The 21,158-nt window shown below is 36.2% G+C and overlaps 1 protein-coding gene across 1 annotated transcript in view; it reads left to right on the top strand.

Annotated features, from left to right (window-relative positions):
* The first annotated feature begins 4,640 nt into the window (after positions 1-4,640).
* Positions 4,641-21,158, top strand: part of LOC128661095 (V-type proton ATPase subunit C 1) — a 229,817-nt gene continuing 213,299 nt past the window's right edge. The window contains exon 1 of the mRNA XM_053715264.1: positions 4,641-4,777. The gene's annotated coding sequence lies outside the window, so the exon portion shown is untranslated. The remainder of the gene's footprint in view (positions 4,778-21,158) is intronic.

The raw sequence follows: 21,158 nt of genomic DNA on the forward strand, positions 1-21,158 counted from the left end.
ATCTTACATTTCTGCTTTTTTATATAAAGATACCAAGAGAACGAAGAAAAAATAATAATAGGAGTAAATTAGAAAGTTGCTTAAAATTATATGTTCTATCTGAATTATAAAAGAAAAAAATGTAAGTTTCATATCCCTTTAATAAACAACCCTTCAGCACGTAGTTAGTTAACATGTGTAGGTAGGAATTGTGATTTCACCTTAGGACTGTACAATAAGAGCATAGTTTGTATTTTAGATCTTTGAGTAGTTTTTATCAAGCAACTAAGCTTACGTCTGGAGAGCCGAAACACGTCAGTTGCTATTCTACCTTTCTCTGATTATGCCTGTCTGGTGTAATTTTTATTTGGCACCAGTGCTTCTTTATCGTCATTCAGCTATGCAAGTTTTTTTCCTTTCAATCTAAGATACCAAGAGAACTAACAAAATCTAATAATAGAAGTAAATTAGAAAGTTGTTTAAAATGACATGTTTTATCTGAATCATGAAAGAAAAAAAAAATAGGTTTTATGTCCCTTTAAAAGTAAAGCTTCAGCACTACAACACTGCAGACCCAGATTCAATACCTGCATTGGCTATCTTCATTGAACTGGTGTGGGTCAGAAATATGACAAAAGCTACTAAGGTACATGACAATAAAGATCTTAATTGAGTTAACCACAAATGCCATTCCTCTGACCCCCAACACTAATAAACCTGACTATGACCTTAGACACCTCAAGTTACCCATCAAAGCTGTTTACCCTAAATGCGCAACACAGAGTAGTAGACCACCTCAACTGAGGCCCCTGGTGCAAAACTTTTTGTTGCGCCCCCCCAAAGGTAACTCAGTAGTAAATAATACGATAGATACTGCTCTGTATAGTGCTTTTGAGGATAGACAACCTGCACTAATAATCCTGATCAGATACAAACTGCTAGCGGCTGATTGGTAGGGGGCGGCATTGCACAAGTATTTTGCCAGAAAATGCTTGTGCAATGATCACTATAGGCATTTACTACAGTGAATCATGTCCGCCCGACATTTGTTAAATCTACCCCTATGTATAGACTGGCTGCAATAGGCCCCTCAGCAGTTAGGACGAGGCTTAAGTTGGCTTCCTTTTTAACCAGTTTCTTATTCAGCCAGCTTCTTCTTCGCTGAATTGACTTCTTATTCAGTTAGCTTCTTATTGGGCAACTGATGACAATCAGCCAAATAAAGATGTATAAACAAAATATCTAGCATTATTTTTATTTTATATAAAATAATACACTTTCCCAAAACCTTAACAAACCTACATTTTATACAAATACATGTTATATTGCAATAAACAGATGGTAAACATGGCACAGTTTTGGTTATGTTTTGAATAAGTAACTTGTATATTGAAAGGGTTCAAATCCTGTGGGTCACTGATTTATGTAAGGATATATACAGGGTGTGAGCTCCTTCATACAATCCACATATTTTCAGACTGGCCCAAGGGTTTCTATGGCAAACGGGTGCCAACCTTGCCACTCCAAATATTTTAACTTTTCTGAATAAGTAACTGGTATTTTAAAAAGGTTCAAATCCTTTGGGCCTCTCATTTCGGTGTGGATATATACAGGGAGTGAGCCCCTTCATAGAATAGACATGTTTCAGACCAAGTGCTTTTATGGCAAACAAACTGATGCCAACCTTGTTAATTCATATATTTTACATTTTCTGAATAGGTAACTGTTATTTTGAAAGGGTTAAAATCATTTGGGCCATTAATTTCTGTATGGACATATACAGGGTGTGAACCCCTTCATAGGATAGACATGTTCTCAGCCTAGTCCGCTTTTTATGGCATACAAACTTGTGCCAACCTTGCTACTTCATATATTTTACCTTTCCTGAATAAGTAACTGGATATATATAGGGCAAGAACCTCTTCATACAATCTACACATTTTTAGATTGGCCCAAAAGTTTCTATGGCAAATGGGTGCCAACCTTGCCACTTCATATATTTTACCTTTTCTAAATTAGTAACTTTTTTTTTCAAAGGGTTCAAATCTTTTGAGCCACTTATTTCTCTGAAGATATATACCGGGGCGACCCCCTTCATAGTATAGGTATGTTCTCAGTTTGACCCAACACTTTTTATGGCAAACAAACTGGTGCCAAACTTACCATCTCATATATTTTACTTTTTTTTCTAAAGTAACTGGTATTTTAAAAGGGATAAAATCTTTTGGGACACTCATTCCTGTGTGGATATATACAGGGCCTGAACCCTTTTATAGGATATACATGTTCTCAGCCTGGCTCAACTTTTTATAGTAAACAAACAGGTGCAAACCTTGCCACTGCATATATTTTACCTTCTCTAAATAAGTAACTTGTACTTTGAAAGGGTTAAAATATTTTGGGCCACTGATTTCTATAGTGATATATACAGGGTGTAAGCCACTTCATACAATCCACTTGTTTTTTTTAACGACTGTCCCAATGGTTTCTATAGCAAACTAACTTGCGCCAACATTGCCACCTAAAATTTTTTTTTAACCTTTTCAAAAAAGTAAGCGGTATTTTAAAAGGATTAAAGTCCTTTGTGAGACCTATTTCGGTATGGATATTTACAGGGCATGAACCACTTCATAAGATAGACATGTTCTCAGCCTGGCCCAACACTTTTTTGACAAACTTGTACCAACTTTTTTAAATAAGTAACTGGTATTTTGAAAGGGTTTCTTTGCCAAAAAAAAAAGCTTTGGGCTAGTCTGAAAACATGTGGATCGTATAAAGGGGTTCCCACCCTATATATCCACATAGAAATCAGTGGCCCAAAGGATTTTAACCATTTTAAAATACTTATTTGGAAAAGGTAAAATATATGAAGTGGCAAGGTGGGCACCAGTTTGTTTCTCATAGAACCCATTGGGCCAGTCTGAAACAAATGGATTGTATAAAAGGGCTCACACCATGTAAATTTCTACACAGAAATGAGTGGCCCAAAGGATTTTAACCCTTTTAAAATTCCATTTATTATTAAAAAACAGATGAAATATTGAAGTGTCAAGGTTGGCATCAGTTTGTTTGCCATAGAAACTGTTGGGCCAGTCTGAAATGAGTGCCCCAAAGGGTTTTAATCTTTTAAAAATACTACTTATTTAGAAAAGGTAAAATATATGAAGTGGCAAGGTTGGCACCAGTTTGTTTGCCATAAAAAGGCATTGGGCCAGTCTGAAAACATGTGGATTGTATGAAGGGGCTCACGCCCTGTATATATCCACACAGAAATGAGTGGCCCAAAGGGTTTTAACCTTTTTAAAATACCAGTTACTTATTCAGAAAAGGTAAAATATATGAGGTGGCAAGGTTGGCACCAGTTTGCCATAAAAAGGCATTGGGTCAGGCTGAAAACACAAGGATTCTTTGAAGGGGCTCACACCCTGTATATAGCCTTACATAAATCAGTGGCCAAAATGATTTTAACTCTTTCAATATACAAGTTACTTATTCAAAACATAACCAAAATTGTGCCATGTTTACCATCTGTTTATTGCAATATAACAAGTATTTGTATAAAATTTAAAGGGACATGGAACCCAAATTTTTTCTTTCATGATTTAGAAAGAGCATTCAATTTTATTTAATTTTCTAATGTACTTCTATTATCTAATTTACTTTATTCTCTTGATATTCTTTGCGGAAAAGCATATCTAGATATGCTCAGTAGCTGCTGATTGGTGGCTGTACATAGATGCCTCATGTGATTGGCTCACCATTGTGCACTGCTATTTCTTCAGCAAAGGATATCTAAAGAATAAAACAAATTAGATAATAGAAGTAAATTGGAATGTTGTTTAAAATTGTATTCTCTACCTGAATCATGAAAGATTTTTTTGGGGTTTAGTGTCCCTTTAAGTTTGTTTGGTTTCGGGAAAGTTTATTTTATTTAAAATAAAAATAATTATAGATATTTTGTTTCTACATATTTTTGGGCTGATTGTAATCAGTTGACCAATAAGAAGCTAAATGAATAAGAAGCCAACTTCAGTTAATAAGTAGCTGGCCGAATAAGAAGCCAACGTCAGCATTGTGCACGTAGGCCTCAGCCCCTGTAGAAACCCCAATCCTGATTAATAACTCAAACTGCTCTATTTCTAGAGCAGTTACAAGTAAATTGCAAAGTTGTTTAAAATTATGTATGAATTATGAGAAATATTTTGGTTTACACATAGTTTTGTAATTGTCATGCAATACATGGCGGCATATGAAAATTGGTAGTTGGGAACATATTTTATATAGGTTTCGAGTATATATGCGCCACTCCACAGATTTTCAGGAATCTTTCTTGCAATTAAGTCTCTCATGACATGACCCCTCTTTTGGTAAGAAAAGGAGGGCATATAAAAAATACCTAACGTAATATTTTTCTAATAGAAAATACACAAAGCATAGGTAGGATAACAAAACGTTGATGGTTTTGCATACACTGACGAGAAAATGTGCAGAGCCGAGGCCGACTGACAAAAATAAACAAGGTTACGGCCATTTTGCGATTAATTAACTATTGTTAAAAGTCTCCCTGCCTCAAGGGGCCGCTGATAAAAACCAGACCGACGCTCTGCGCCTTCTTAACTCTTTATGTTACTCTATGTCCCACCCACTTTCTTCGGGTTTTGACGTTCTGTGCTGTCAGCTGACTGGATCACGTGACGGTTTGTGTGCTAGGATGGCCGTGGTCTACTAAGCTATATACTTGCCTGTCCGTGAATACCGAACCACATCATCACCGTCATCACAAAATCATCCCGGGAAGGTGCGGTAATCTGGAAGAACGGGCATGGGATACTATAAAACACAGTGCCAGAAGGGTGGTGTGGTTTTTATATTATGTGATTTAATACATAGCGTCTTGTGTATTAATATTTTCTTTCCCATTGATAAAACATAGAAAATTATTTGTTTGGATAATCATTTTTATAGTGGCAACGTATTCTGGTACAATTGAATAATATTTACTAAATGCATAAACCATTGCCTAGTAACAATCTACATAAGAATGGGATTATGAGACAAAATGCAAATTCAAAATGTTACATTTGCAATTAAAGTAGTTCTCTTTTTTTCATTGATAAAGTATTAATAATATGTTTACCATTAACTGCATCTCTTGTGTGACCACTAGTTACCATTTAAACAGATGATCAGGGAGGGTTCTATAATGTTTGTAAATACATTAAAGAGAATGGGTAATATAAGAATGGTATAGCTTTTTGAATGAAAGTTTTATCTTTTATACTCTGATATTGCAGATATTTTGTGATAACATATTTGTGGTAAATTCTCTTTGTATGTACAGATGTATTTTAAAGCTGCCTAGCTTCTTCTATTCAGGGATATACATTTCCACTAACATGGAATTAAAAATATATACATGACACTCTAAATTATCTCATTTAATATACATTTACCAGTTGGCCAGGTACAAAAAGACTCCAATAAATTCACTGTATTTTATATAAAAGATGATAATTTATTAGTGTAGTATCCCTTACAATGCTTCAGAAAGGGTGCTAGGGGGCAAGCAGTCATTAAAATCTCTTGAAGTAGTAGAACTTGTTATTTAAAGGGATAGTGCATTACAGCATTGCCAACCACTGGTAGATTTATTAAGCTGCATTGCAAGCTTTTTTGGCTATGTGGAGCAGGTTTGCATAAGTGAGCCTGCTGCACAGATTTAAGAAGCAAAAACCTCTTTTTCCTCTCTCGGCCACTTCAGAAGTCGCAAGATCAATCACCCGACACTTGCTCTATTTTCCAGTAGTTCATTGCTGCACTTTCATCAAAGGATACCAAGAGAATGATGCAAATTTGATAATAGAACTAAATTAAAATGTTGTTTGAAATAACGTGCTCTATCGTAATCACAAAATGAAAATGTTGTGTTTCATGTCACTTTAATGAAGCATTAAACACTTGGAGACTGTAATATTATTTTGTCTCATTTTCCTGTAATTTTATGTGAGCTTTCCTGTTTCTGGGAGAATTTGAAGTACAGCCTATAGACATCACAAGTCTTACACTGCTATGTTCCCCACAGTCATTGTTTTTTAAAAGTGACAAATTAGCACATTTTATAACTGTCCCTAATTCTCCTAAATAGAGGATAAGATTTCAAATACTTTCGTTACAACAGTGCAGAAACAAAAACTTTAGATATTAATATTTTTTACACATTTTCTTTAATATTTAAACGACTAACCTTTTTTTAAACATTATTACCAGGCTAATAATCTGAGTATTTTATTACATATAACAAATATTTGTGTGATGTCCCTTTGATGAGACTCTACAAGAGAGAAGGATCATGTTTCTTGCCATTAACAGGAAGTTGTATCACAGCTAGCTCCTGACTTGCATTCTGCTATTGCTTAATATACCAAAGGGAAGTAAGACAGTATTTTCAGGATATGATCTGATTTTTATTGTATTTTTAAAGGGACATGAAACACAAAAATTGTCTTTCATAATTCAGATAAAACCATTTTAAACAACTTTCCAATTTACTTCTGTTATCAAATTTGCTTTATTTTCTTGGTATCCTGTAATGAAGGATCAGCAGTGCATTCCTGGGAGCTAGCTGAACACATCAGTAAGCCAATGACAATAGGCATATATGAGCAGTCTCCAATAAGCAGCTAGCTCCCAGCTCTGTGAGCCTACCTAGGTATGCTTTTTAATAAGGAAACCAAGAGCAAATCAAATTGGATAATATAAGTACATTGGAAAAGTATTCACCATTGTGTGCTCTATCTGATTCACAAAAGTAAATTTTTGAATTTCATGTCCCTTTTAATGAACAGGCTATTCATAGTCACAAAGGAAATACATGATAATTCAGTTATTTTAATTACTTTAAGGAAGTTAATATGCCAGCATTAACATATTTTAAATTAAACTCATATCTGTAGAACAGGGATGGGGAACCTTGGCATTCCTGATGTTTCAGAACTACATTACCCATGATGCGTAGGCATTCTGCAGTCCAGTTGAGCATCATGGGAAATGTAGTTCTGAAACATCTGGAGGGCCAAGGTTCCCCATCCCTGCTGTAGAATAAGGTATTGCTTTTAAACAGTAAAGTCAAAATTAAACTTTCATGATTCAGACAGAGCATGCAATTTCAAAAGAAAAATCTGATGTACTTTTATGATCTAATTTGCTTTGTTGTTTTGGTATCCTTTGTTTAAAAAGAATACCTAGGTAGGCTCAGGAGCAGCAGCAATATATTACTGGGAGCTAGCTGCTGATTGGTGGCTGCACGTATATGCATCTTGTCATTGGCTCACACAATGTGTTCAGCTAGTTCCCAGTAGTGCATTACTGCTCTTCCAACAAAGGATAACAAGAGAATGAAGCGTGGCTATTGGATACTAGGTGGAAACGTCACCGCTTGAGAAAAAAAAAAATGATTTTCTGGTGGGCGGCCGGAGTAGGGTAATGTAATAAAACAATGAAACTCATAAGATTAGGTTACAGTACATGTTCAATTAAAAATGGTAAATGACGGTCCATTTAATTTTAATGCATTGATTCTGTATAGTTTTATCAGATTGTGCAAATTTACTGTCACCTCAACCTTTACATCTATATCTTTAATGTTTACAAAAAATAATATAATTGTAATAAACACATCTACATACTACAGGCTAATCTTTGCTTTCCATACATTATGTCTAGCTTTTATTTACTGTTAAATATAACTTTAAATAATTTTTAGAGCAAATTAACATCTTGTTTGCTGCATTTGTTTTTCAGTAGTCAAACTCCACCCACCATTTGCCTTATTTGGAGGAGCCAATTAGGACTTGAGTCAGCAGACAGCAAGGCTAAGCACAGTCATATTGTTAGTATAAAGTGCATTGTTTTGCAGCTGTTATCCGTTAAAGGGACATTCATACGCTGGGCACAACTAATTTAATTTGGAGACTAGTCACCTTGCTATTGGTTTTTCTCTTGTGCCTACAGATCTCTTTAATGCCTTTCTCTTATTTTAACAGTTTACAAGTACTGATTAGTGAAACTGCATCTTCACACTGGGCGCCGCCATCTTGGAGTTATAAGTATTCATGCACACTGAAGCCGTGCGCACTCACATATCGGCTATATTGTTGTCTGTCAAGCATTACTGTGCAACACTTCACCTTAGAGTGCACAATACAGAGCAGGAGCTGTACATTTTTCAGTGGCTACATTTCTCTATATTATTCCTAAGGGCTTTTTTTATATTTGTTATGTAACTTATAAACTGTTAAAAAAAAACAAAAAAAACAAAAAAAAAACCCCCTCTAAATATGTAAACTTCTGCTTTCTATTGTGCGAGATAAACCCAAGTGCAACATCACTGATCTGTGAAGCTCACTGCTTCTATGACATGATGAAACAATACTCGCGCTACAAGATGGCGGCACCCAGTGGAAAGATGCAGAGCTTTACCAACTGGCTCCTGTAATGGGTTAAAATATGAAGCTTTTAAGAGAACTGCAGGTACAGAAGGAAAAACACTAGCATGGTGAATAGTAACCTTGCTACTGTACCCAGCTGTTCAATGTCCCTTTTAAAGCCAATTAAGGAGATATGTAGAGGGGTTAGCCTTGATACACCTTTTTCGTTCTTTTCCAGGTCTGATAATTAGAAAAGCCACAATTTTCAGAGTTAGATTACATGAATAGGTGGCAAAATAAACAATGAAAGTACAGGTATAAGGTTTTTCTACATATAAGTAAACCATTTTATTTTAACATGTTAAGATGTTTACTGTCCTTTTATATTCATAGGAAAACTTTCACTGGACTTATCTATATATCACAATTATTCAGTGCTGTTTAGGTGTCTGGCTAGCATCTTTCTAACCTTCACTTTTTTTTTTTTTTTTTTTTTAAATTCTAAGCTTCACTTGGCTCTTATCAGCATTGCGAGTTGACTTTTTGGCAATGTATTCTTAGATGTTACATTTTATATTTTAAAGCTCATGTGCATATTTCACTGTATACAAGCCAATGTCTTGATGGTTGTATTAATGGAATAAACTTCTAGTCTTAATTCATAGAAACTACTACAACTACTTTGACAATAATTGAGTAGTTTAGTTGACAGGTAGATTGTATATCTGTTATATAGATCAGGGCTTCTTAAATATTGTGCTCACAAGACTAGAAATTGAGACCTGTCACTTTATAATGTCTGTCTCTCTGCATAGTTAAGACTCATTCCTATGTACCAGATGCTGTGTCCCATCTTGTTACAGAGCTACAAGCACAACTAGGGATTATCATGGGCAACTGCCTCTTTGATTGTCTGACCAGCCATGTCCTCATTGGGGAGCATTAAAATGATCTTAAAGGGACACTCAAATCAAAATAAACTTCTATGATTCAGGTAGATCATGCAGTTTTAAGACACTTCCCAATTTACTTCCATTATACAATTTTGCACAGTCTTTATATATTCACACTTTCTGGGGAACAAAATCCTACCGAGCATGTGCACAAGCTCACAGAGTATACGTATACTAGTCTATGATTGGTTGATGTCTGTCACATGATGCAGGGGGCCGGAAAATGGGAGAAAATATAAATTTGAATTTCAAGTAAGCAGTACATTGTTTCCTGACAGATTAAATTCTATTGCATTGTCTTTTTAATACATACTTGTTAATTATGTAATTCTACTGCATTGAGTGGTCCTTTTAAACATAACTAACTTTTGTGTAAAAATTATACTTTGTCCCACACTCCCTAGAGAGGCCAAAAAGCAATTTTTGCTACAAATATAGGTTACAGATATTGCTTTTTGGCCTCTCTTGGGAGTGTGGAACAAAGCACCGTTTTGACTCAAGGAAGAGGTGTTTTAATGTTCCTTTTAAATATAAATTAAACCAAATGTTTTTCTTTCATGATTCATATAGAGCATACAGTTTTAAACCACTTTCCATGAAAGGAAAAAAATGGGTTTTGTGTCCCTTTTAAGGCTTGCAGCTCCCAAGTAGGACTTAAAGTTAAAGTCAATCCTAGCGTTTTACAAACACTAGGATTGACTTTTGAAACAAAGGGGACTTTCATTTGTTTATTTTGTTTCAATCGATTGCCGTTCTTAGCTGCTACAGCAGCCCATGGCTCCAAATTTTTTTTGCTAAAGGGTGACGTTTTCACCTCTTAGCCAATAGCCGTGCGGTAAATCCGTCTCTGATGGGCGCCAAGCCGGATTTACCACACGGCTTTTGGCTAAGAGGTGAAAATTTCACCTTTTTAGCAAAAAAAAAAGTTTTTAGACGTGGGCTGCCGTAGCAGCAACTAAAAACGGCGATCGATTGAAACAAATAAGCTTTCTGCATGAAGTATCTTAGACTTCATGAATGAAAGTCCCCTTTATTTGTTTCAATAGTCAATCCTAGCGTTTGTAAAACGCTAGGATTGACTTTCACTTTAAAGTAAATGTAAACTTTCATCAATTAGTGCCTGGTTTTTAAATATACTATTAAAAACAGGGGCACTTTCATTGCTGAAGGTTTACGTTGCACCATGTTTTACAAATACCTTTTAACTTCTTCAAAGCCGGATCGGCATCCCCCGCATGCAGGTCCTTTGTAAATACGTCACCAATGACGAAACCGGCTTCCTCCAATCACGGCAGGGCCTCACGAGATGGATGCTCGGGTGGTGGTGGGGGAGCCGTGATGGGAGCAAGCCGGCTTTGTTATTGGTGACGGACCTGCAGGCGGGGGCTGCCGATCCGGCTTGGAAGAAGTAAAAAGTAAGTATTTGTAAAAATACGGTACAATGTAAACTCTTATCAATGAAAGTGCCCCTATTTTTAAATAACGGGCACTAATTGATGAAAGTTTACATTCACTTTAAGCTATGTGTTTAAACCTTGTTTTTATCATTCGAGTTTTTGTTTTTTTATTGATCTTTATATTAAAATCTTGAGAATTTTATATCAAAAATATATTGTACTCAAAGCATTTCTTACTGAAATGCAGACTTGTCTTTTTTTGTTCACTCATAAAACAGTGGGAATTGTCTATATCAAAGTGCTGCAGTATGCACTAAATGTGCCCTTTAGGGATTTTTTTTTTTTTTTTTTTTTTTTTTAAGGGAATATCACATTTGTAAGTAAATGTACTTGGTAGGGGTAGCCTGAGTGCTAGATAAAAGGGTAATTTGCCTGATTAATGTTAAAATGAATACGCTATATTAGAATTTGAAGTTGAATGAGACATATTTCCTCTTAGTTATGAAGTGGAATTGGTGAGTGTGTGTGAGCATGTGATCTGTTCTTCCAGTACGTATTTAGACAATTCTAGGTATTTAGCAACTCCTTGGGGTCTAGGAAAGATGCAGATGAAATAAGTTGTCTGTTGGATTTGTTAAAGGGATGTTAAAACCTAAACACATTCTAGATAGAATGATGCATTAAAGCAAAGGTTAGCCTGAACATACCATGCAGATGCATTTTTGTTAAATTATGTTAGTTGTACAAATATGAAAAAATGTTTTAAGCTAGGTAAGTCTCTGCTGAGGAAATTTAAAGAAAATTTATAAATGGGTCACTTGAGTGTGCTACAATGGCTTTATGGAATGCAGCGGTGTGAAAGGGACAGTAATTAGACATTCATGCTTTAGACAGAGCATACAATTTTAAATAACTTTCCAATTTACTTCTATTATTTAATTTGCTTCATTCTCTTGTTATCCTTTGCTGAAAAGGTTTATCTAGGAGAGCTCAGGAGCAGCAAACAACCTTGCTGCTGATTGGTGGCTTCATAAATATACCGATTGTCTTTGGCTCGCCCATTTGTTCAGTTAGAAACCAGTAGTGCATTGTGGCTCCTTCAACAAATGATACCTAAAGAATGAAGCAAATTTGATATTAGTAAACTGGACATTTGTTTAAAATTGTATGTTCTACCTACATTATGAAAGAAAAATGTTGGTTTTCGTGTCCCTTTTAAGTCTGGAGTCTGCTCTACTACTTTTAACAGGAATTGGAAAGTCTCCAATTTTCAACATTTAAAATGACACGAATATAGGACAAATAGGACATGTAGAATACAAGTAACAAAAAAGCTGGCACTCACTGGTCTTATATCAAAACACAGCTTTTTTGTTATATATATTGTATGTGTATTGTGATATATATATATATATATATATATATATATATATATATATATATATATATATATATATATATATATATATATATATAATCTATCAAGAAACTTGCACTCACTGGACTTTTTCAAAGTATCAAAATTTAATGTGACGTTTCTGAGGAAGGGGATACTCTGAGGAAGGGGGACGTTTCTCAGACGGTCTGAGGAAGGGGATACTCTATCTCCGAAACGTCACATTAAATTTTTATACTTTGAAAAAGTCCAGCGAGTGCAAGTTTCTTGCCATATATACCTATTATCCACTAGCACCCTGGCTGCAGAAGTTTTGAAGTGAGAGTGCTCATATTATATATATATATATATATATATATATATATATATATATATATATATATATATATATATATATATATATATATATATATATATATATATATATATTGCACTCACCAGGACTTTTCAAAGTTTTATTCCAATTATGTGAACGTTTTCCGTTTTCGGGGGATTAGCCCCTTCCTCAGACATGCAAAAACCCACACCAGACACCCTTATAAAGGTGGGCCAGCCAATCACATGCTCTCCACAGAAAGGTGCCTCCCACAAGTGAGTACACCCCCATGGCAACAAATGAGTCAGACCCAAACAGCAAAAATAGTGAACATAAATACATAAAATGAACAGCAGGACAAGATTGGTCATAAGCAGGGCAATACAAAATGTATAAGTTAAATACATTGTATAGAACAAATCAAAGTTTCTATCCAAATAAGATCAGCATCTTTAAACATGAAATCAATAAATCATGAAAGCACATAAATACATAGGTAAAGTGCAAACGGGAAATTCAAAAGGCTCTGTCTGCTGGTTGTCATGGCAACCCATGTATACAAGAAAAGGGGCCATAAAACTATGTAGCAAAACAGTAGTAGACAATGGAGAGTAGTTATGCACAGAGAAGTGCAACATCACGGCGCTATGTATTCAATTGTTACATTTGTCAGTTTACTACTTATTACATTTAGCGATGTGCATGTATATAGTCACATATCAAGGTCCATTTTGTTCTCCAGCGCTGTGAAACATCGGGGGGGGGGGGGAGGGGGAGAGAAAAACCGGGAATGTCATTGTAAGCAGCAAGGCAGCGTTACCGGTCAGTTGCCATAGCAACCCAATCAAACAGCTACCATAAGCATTTAAATTACAGCGCTGAGAAGGGACTTATTAAATAACGATAAAAGAAGTAAAAAGAAATGTCAGCCAAGCAACAAGTAAAGCCCGTGCCTGATGTAAAAAATAGCAAAGCATGTAATGTCAGACATCCCAAGTCTCCCTGAAGTTCAGGGAGTCTCCCTGATTGTAATAGCGGCTCCCTGATGCCAGCAAATGGAATGCAATCTCCCTGAAACGCCAAGTACCATGATCCAATGTGGCCCAAATCCGGAAAAGTGTTTCTTTAAGGAATGTCTTTAGTTGCTGGGATGCATCAGTAACCAAAAAGCCCCCACTGATTTTAATAAAACACAAATACTACCTTATTTACTGCACGTAATTAAACTTCATATTCTAAAATATTTGAGCACTCAACAAGCGTACAATCACTGGAAAATAGGTTTGTTGTATGTGGTTGTGCAATAAAGCTACTTTTTTATGTGACTTTAGTGGGAACTGGGAAGCTATTTTAATGAAAAATCTATCTTATTTAGGGTTTCAAGGTGTCCAATATATGACTGGGAGGGGTGGCAGCGCAGTAGCGGGAGAAGCCACCTCCCTGAAATTAGTTTTTGCAGGTTGGGATGTCTGTAATGTGGTCAGAAGCGGCACCTGGTTGGCTATGTGCATGTAAAAATCATCCTAGGGGATTGTCAATGAAAGTTATATAGTACATTGAAAGTTATATAATACAAGTTATACAATACAATGATAAGGTGGCAGACCCTCCAGTGGATGAAATATGGGAGGATGTAAGAGCAGATTAAATCAGACATACTTCATTGTATATCACAAATATGAACTACAATTAATCAAGCATTGTAAACATTTGTAAACGTAAATACATATTAGAGCTGTCAAACTGGAAATTGATAGTCCCAAAGTCAAAAATCACAAACACACCTGCCAATCTAGATGTGTATTGAGCCCTTTTGGTATTAGGGTCTCCAGAGTATAGGTCCAGCGGGCTTCCTTTCTAAGTAGAAGGGTATTTCTGTCACCCCCCCTGCTAAGGGGAGGGACATGGTCAATAATAGTGTACCTGAGCCTTGACTGTGTGGTTGCAGTTGGCGAAATGGCGTGCCAACGGTTGCTCTGAAGTTCCATTTTTTTTTTATAGCCAATCTGTTGGCCGACCGATGGTTAGCCATTCTTGTGCGTAGGTCATCTGTCGTTTTACCCACGTAAAAAAGACCACAAATACAGTGTAGCAAATAAACTATATGTGTAGTGGTACCAAGTTAATCTGTATTTGTGGTAGTACTTTTTCCTCTTATGTGGGTGCGTGAAGTAATTGCCAGTTGTTAAGGCACTACACGTAGTGCAGCCGATGCACCTAAATACACCTTTTTTATCCAATTTGAGCCAGGTACCCTTGGTATAACTCTTAACTGGGTCAGTTTTTACCAATATGTCCCTTAGGGATCTGGATCTCCTAAAGCCAATGCGGGGTGGGGGCATTTGTTGAAACGGTAAGGCGGGTCTGTGTTAATGACATGCCAATTGTCCTGTAGTTATTGGCTGATTTTCTGTTTGTCCCCAGTATAGGTGGTCACAAAGGTCACCCTAGGGGTATTTTTATCATCCCTATTAGTATCTTGATTGGTCAATAGTTGTGTTTTTTGTTGTGCCAGAAGTTTTGGAGGATAACCCCGCTGTGTGAATCTATTAGCCATTTCAATTAGTTGTAGATCCTTGTGCGAGTGTGTGTGTATGTGTATATGTATGTGTATATGTGTGTGTGTGTGTATGTATATATATGTATATATATATATATATATATATATATATATATACCGTATTGTTCCGAGTATAAGCCGCACCCTTAAAGTTTGGTGCCATTTTTAAGAAATAACCCTTACAGGCTGCCTCCTCTTAACCCACTCCTTCCCTCAAGCAGTGCCCACTACTCACACTATTACCACTACCCCTACCTTACATAAGCCTTCCCTCAGCCTCTCTCACCCCCTTCACACACAGCCCTGACAGATACCCTAAGTCTCCTTACCCTCCTCCCTTGTACACACATAGCCCCCTCATAACCCTCACAGGCTGCTTCCTTTTAACCCACTACTTCCCTAAAGCAGTGCCCACTACTCACACTATTAACACTATCCCTACCTTACATAAGCCTCCCCTCAGCCCTTCTCACCAATCAGAGCCCCCTTTTTCCTCACACAACCCCCTCCTCATCAATCCTGACTCACCCTCCTTTAACAGGAGGAATTACCAGTACTATGGGGGCAAAAGTCTAAAAACTGTACTCACACAAATTGTCCAGGGTGTGCCCGGACCCCTCCCTGCAACATCAGCGCTTCAACCTAAGCCCCACCCGGACCTTTCACTGTAAGATACTGAGTATAGGCCGCACCCCTGATTTAGAGACTTACATCAGGGGAAAAAAGTGCGGCCTATACTCAGAACAATACGGTATATATATATATATATATATGTATATGTATATATATATATATATATATATGTGTATATATATATATATATACTGTGTGTATATATATTATTATTATTATTATTATTATTATTATTTTTTCATTTTTTTAGTACTGCAAGTAATTAAATATGTTTTATATTACAATCTAAAAGGGAAATGGAAATCTCTTATGTTTTTCAAATGTATATTTCTCAATATTGAAAATTCCTGATGAAGATAAATAATTTGTTTAATAAAAAGAAAACAACAAATTTTTTTTTTTCTTTTTTCTTTTTTTTTTTTTTTTTTTTTTTTTTTTTTTTTAGCTTTTTTCTTTTTTTTTTTTGCTTTTTTCTTTTCATGTTGGAAACCTATTTGGCCTATAGTATTGTGAGTATTAGTTTCAAAAGCTCCAGTGTTTGGATCCTGATAAAAGCGCTACTGTGTCTCCTTTTCCCTTAAGCATGTGACCCCTGGAGCTGAGAAATGCTCACATTCAGGAAGTGAGGAGTAATGCTTTGAAACAAGCAATCTTACAGTCAGTGAGTGCCTAATATCTGTTGTATAGCGAAGTGGTTTGTTTTAAAGAGTTTTGCTCTTGATTTGCTTTTCTCTCATATTTTCTCACATGTTGTTGTGTTTTTTTTCCCTTAAATGTCTTGAAAATTAATGCATTTTGAAATCTTAGCATTGGTACCTTTTTTTTTTTTTTTTTAGGCAGAGAGGTTACAGTTGAAAATGTACCTTAGGACAATGCAAAAAAGCTCAGGAACACACCTATTACACCTTTTGCCCTGGTGTGCTTCGTTAAAGGGATACTCAAGTCAAAATTAAACTTTTATGGTATATTTCATGCCACTATTTCACAGCCAAATGCGATCAAATAAAAAAAATAGTTAAATTTTTCACAATTTTAGGCTTCTCACTGAAATTATTTACAGCTTGTGCAATTATGGCACAAATGGTTGTAAATGCTTCTCTAGGATCCCCTTTGTTCAGAAATAGCAGACCTATATGGCTTTGGTGTTGTTTTTGGTTATTAGAAGGCCGCTAAATGCCGCTGCATACCACACTTGTATTATGCCCAGCAGTGAAGAGGTTAATTTAGGTAACTTGTAGGGTTAATTTAAGCTTTAGTGTAGATATCAGCCTCCCACCTGACACATCCCGCCCCCTGAACCCTCCCTGACCCCCCTCAAACAGCTCTTTTCCCTCCCCCACCTCACAATTGTCACTGCCATCTTAAATACTAGCAGAAAGTCTGCCAGTACTAAAATAACAAGCTTTTTTTCATTCAATTGAATCTGCAGTGTTGGATCCCCCCCACATACAGCTCTCTAAACCCACCCCCTCTACCTATTTACCGCCATCTTGGGTACTGGCAGGTTTGGCCCCAGAAATGTCCTTTTTTCTTTTTTTTTTTTTTTTTTAAATAGAATATTTTCTGTAGTGTAGCTGCCCCCCATCAACATCCTACCTCCCTCCCAGATCCCCTTCCCAACAGCCAGTATGTCCCCACCTAGGCATCAATGCAAAAAACTTGGCTGCATAAATCGTTATTTTGCGCCAGCGAGCCTGCCTCCCCGGCCGCTTTCTCCTACTGAGGAGAAACACTCCACAACCGGATCAAGATGCCGGTACATTGATGGGTGGGCCACCCACCAACAATCGTCACCATTAATGCCCGATGCAGAAAGGGCCACAGAGTGGCTCTCTGCATTGGTGGCTACTAAAAGGGATTACAGTGATTCCTTAGTAGCGAGGCATCACTGCAACCCCTTGGAAGTGATCGGGATCGCTACCAACGCTTGAAACCCCTGAGGACGTACAGGGTCGTCCTTGGTCACTAACTGACATTTTTTGTAGGACATGCCCGATACGTCCTTGGCCCTTAAGGGGTTAAAGGGACACTGAACCCAAAAAAAAATTATTTTGTGATTCAGATGGAGCATGCAACTTTCTTATTTACTCCTATTATCACATTTTCTTCATTCTTTTGGTATCTTTATTTAAAAAGCAAAAATGTAAGTTTAGATGCTGGCCCATTTTTGGTGCTGTCCATAGCCTGAACCAAAAATTGTCTGGCTTCTTAGCTTAGATGCCTTCTTTTTCAAATAAAGATAGCAAGAGAATGAAGAAAAATTAATAGGAGTAAATTAGAAAGTTGCTTAAAATTGTATGCTCTATCTGAATCGCGAAAGAAAAAAATTTGAGTTCAGTGTCCCTTTAAGCATTTTTATCATTGGTTTACTTTGTACAGCAGCATAATATGACCAAGTGCTTGGTGTTTCTTTATCAAGATTGTTGTATGTGCTCTGTGCTCCTTGCCAGTAAACTTAATGATTGTAGCCTGATGAATCAGGAACTCAGCCAAGATGGAAATCTCCAAATTACTGCTGTTAGTCTGCATGACTTTGTCAAGCATGATACCGTTTTGGTGCACTCTTTACCATGGCAGTCAATGCTTCAGTGATAAATATATCTCTTGTAATTATGAAGCACAAGCTGGAATAGCTGTGTTTTGTATGTATAATGGGAGATTACTTAGAGACACTGTACCCAAAAATTTAATTTCGTGATTCAGATTAAGCATGAAATTTTAAGCAAATTTCGAATTTACTCCTATTATCAAATTTTCTTCATTCTCTTGGTATCTTTATTTGAAATGCAAGAATGTAAGTTTAGATGCCGGACCATTTTTGGTGAACAACCTGGGTTGTCCTTGCTGATTGGTGGATAAATTCATCCACCAATAAAAAAAGTGCTGTCCAGAGTACTGAAACCAAAAAAAGCTTAGATGCCTTCTTTTTCCAATGATAGCAAGAAAACGAAGAAAATTTGATAATAGGAGTAAATTAGAAAGTTGCTTAAAACTGCATGCTCTTTCTGAATTACAAATGAACAAATTTGGGTTCAATGTCCCTTTAAGCATTTGCACCCTTGGGAGGTTCCCAGTTTGTTTGAGAGCATGCAGTGTTTGGCTGTATTAGGGACCCAGGATGGGGAGAGACCATGATGTGGTTCCTGAACTTGACCCATTTGGCCAGATGCTGTAACTTACTCTTCCAGTTTTGCTTTAAATCTTAGCTGAGTGCCAAACTTCCTCTGTGTGTGTGTTTTTTTTTTTTTTTTTTTTTTTTTTTATAAGCTGGGATAGTCCCTTAAAATGATATGAAACCCCCAAAATTATTTTGTGATTCAGACACCTCATACATACAATTTTTAAAAAGTTTTCTATTTACTTTTTATTATAAAAATTGCTTCATTCTTTGTTGAAGAGATACTTAGGTAGGTTTCTGGAGCACTACATGTCAGGAAATAGTGCTGCCATCTAGTGCTTTTGCAAATGGATAACATTCTTGCAAAACTGCTGCCATATAGTGCTCCAGACGTGCAAGTTTTAGGTCCCTGCTTTTCAACAACGGATACCAAGAGAACAAATACAACTTGGTAATAGAAGTAAATTAGAAAGTTGTTTGCAATTAAATCTATCATTGATACAGTTATGCTTGGTACCCTAAACATTATAGTTTATATTAAATGAGAGACCAAATTAGATTAAAATGAGTTATTACTGTAAGGGATATTTTACTAAAACATAATAAAAGAACAGTATTTAAACTTTTTTTTTTTTTATGGCAAAAAAACTCTTAGTGAAAGTTATTTAAATTGAAACCAATAAGCTGTATTTGTTCTGTACTACCTTACTGTTTGATTATGCTTATTGGCTTCTAAGCTTTTTCACATCCCTGTGCTAAGGCAATTTGGAGCTTTATATTTATTTTTTTGGTGCTTACAATTTAGCATGTAAGTCATTTCAGTGAGTGACCCACACAGATTATATATAATTTATCTCAGCAGGCCCTACAGATTCAGAATTTAATATTATCATAATTATCTTTCAATGCATGTGACGATGATGCAAAAAAAAATAATATATATATTACTAATGTATACTTTTAATAATATTTTATTAAATAACATTGATAATATCCAGGTGACTACTGTGATCAACTTACTAAATTCTTATCAAGGGTATCCACCTTTGAAGGAGGGGCCCATACAGGCTTTTGTGTATTGTAATAAAAACTAGAAGGGCCCCAATGGGGTCGGTTTATCAAACAATGGTAGACAGGAGCGTACATATACGCCCCTGTCAGCTGCAGCTCGCTGTCGGAATTCAGCTTTGCACAGGAGTGCTATTTTTTGCTTTTGTGCAACGCCGCCCCATGCCCACGCACAGCCAATCATGCGCGGGCAGGAGCTGTCAATCTCCCCGCTCGGACGAGGTGGAGAAAAGGTTAGGGAAGCAGCAGTCTGATGACCGCTGCTTGATAAATACGTAGGGGTGCGAAGGCAGGTGAAGCCTTTGATAAATCAACCCCTTTGTGCAAAGTTTAAATAAAATCACAATTTTTCTGCTAGGGGATCACTGTCACATACTTGTTTTTAAAAGGGGACATGTACACTACACAGTAAACTTTATGGGGGGGGGGTCTATAAACATTTTTAATAAACCTTTTAGATTTTTTTTTATGTGTTCCTAAAGATAGCCTCCTCAGTAAAACCCCATGCTTTTTTGGTGTTTTTTTTTTTTTTTTTTTTTAATTTGTTGCGTTTCAAGACCAGCACCATTTCAAAGAACAACAATTATTATTAAAGTGAGTGTTCATGATAGTCTGTAGCTGCTCGGGGAGCTGACCGTCCGGTCTGTCGGCTCACTCTAAACTGTCTCACATTGGGACCCTTTGTGTTTACAATATTCACTGAGCATTTGGCATTTTTTAAAATATTTTAAGAAATCTTTTTATTCATATACTTGTGGAGGTCTGTTTACCCACCAGCATAAAAGAGGCTGTACCCATATCATAGAGCTTGTTTTAGCTCTATTACACGTGACTCGTGAGTAGTGAATCTTCACTTTCACAAGGAATATTATCCTTTTTGCAGTATTGCACTATGTTCTGATTTCCTTTCATTTAAGGAACATCTGGAGACACAGTTTGATCTCTTCATTATTTTGTATGGACATATCCTTTACTCTTATATTTTCCACTATTTAAAGGCACAGATTAAGTTACTTTATTATTTTGGATGGACATATCCTTTATTTTTGTATATTGCACGGTTTTGCCTTTGCATTTTCACATTTAATATCGATTAATGAACACAAATTGAATACAATATTTATTTTAGTTCAGTTTTTTATATTGTATCCCTAATACTCCTTAAATAGATGATTTGCCCAAAATTGTAAAAGTCCCTTTAGCACGTCACAATGTTCTCCACAGCCAATTTTTCCAGCCAGGTGGCGATTTGGAGTAGCCGGGTGGGAGCAGTGTAATACTTTGCAATATTATAACATTTTCTGTTTGTTAA

The sequence above is a fragment of the Bombina bombina genome, chromosome 5 (genome assembly GCF_027579735.1).
Source record: "Bombina bombina isolate aBomBom1 chromosome 5, aBomBom1.pri, whole genome shotgun sequence".
Lineage (NCBI taxonomy): Eukaryota > Metazoa > Chordata > Amphibia > Anura > Bombinatoridae > Bombina > Bombina bombina.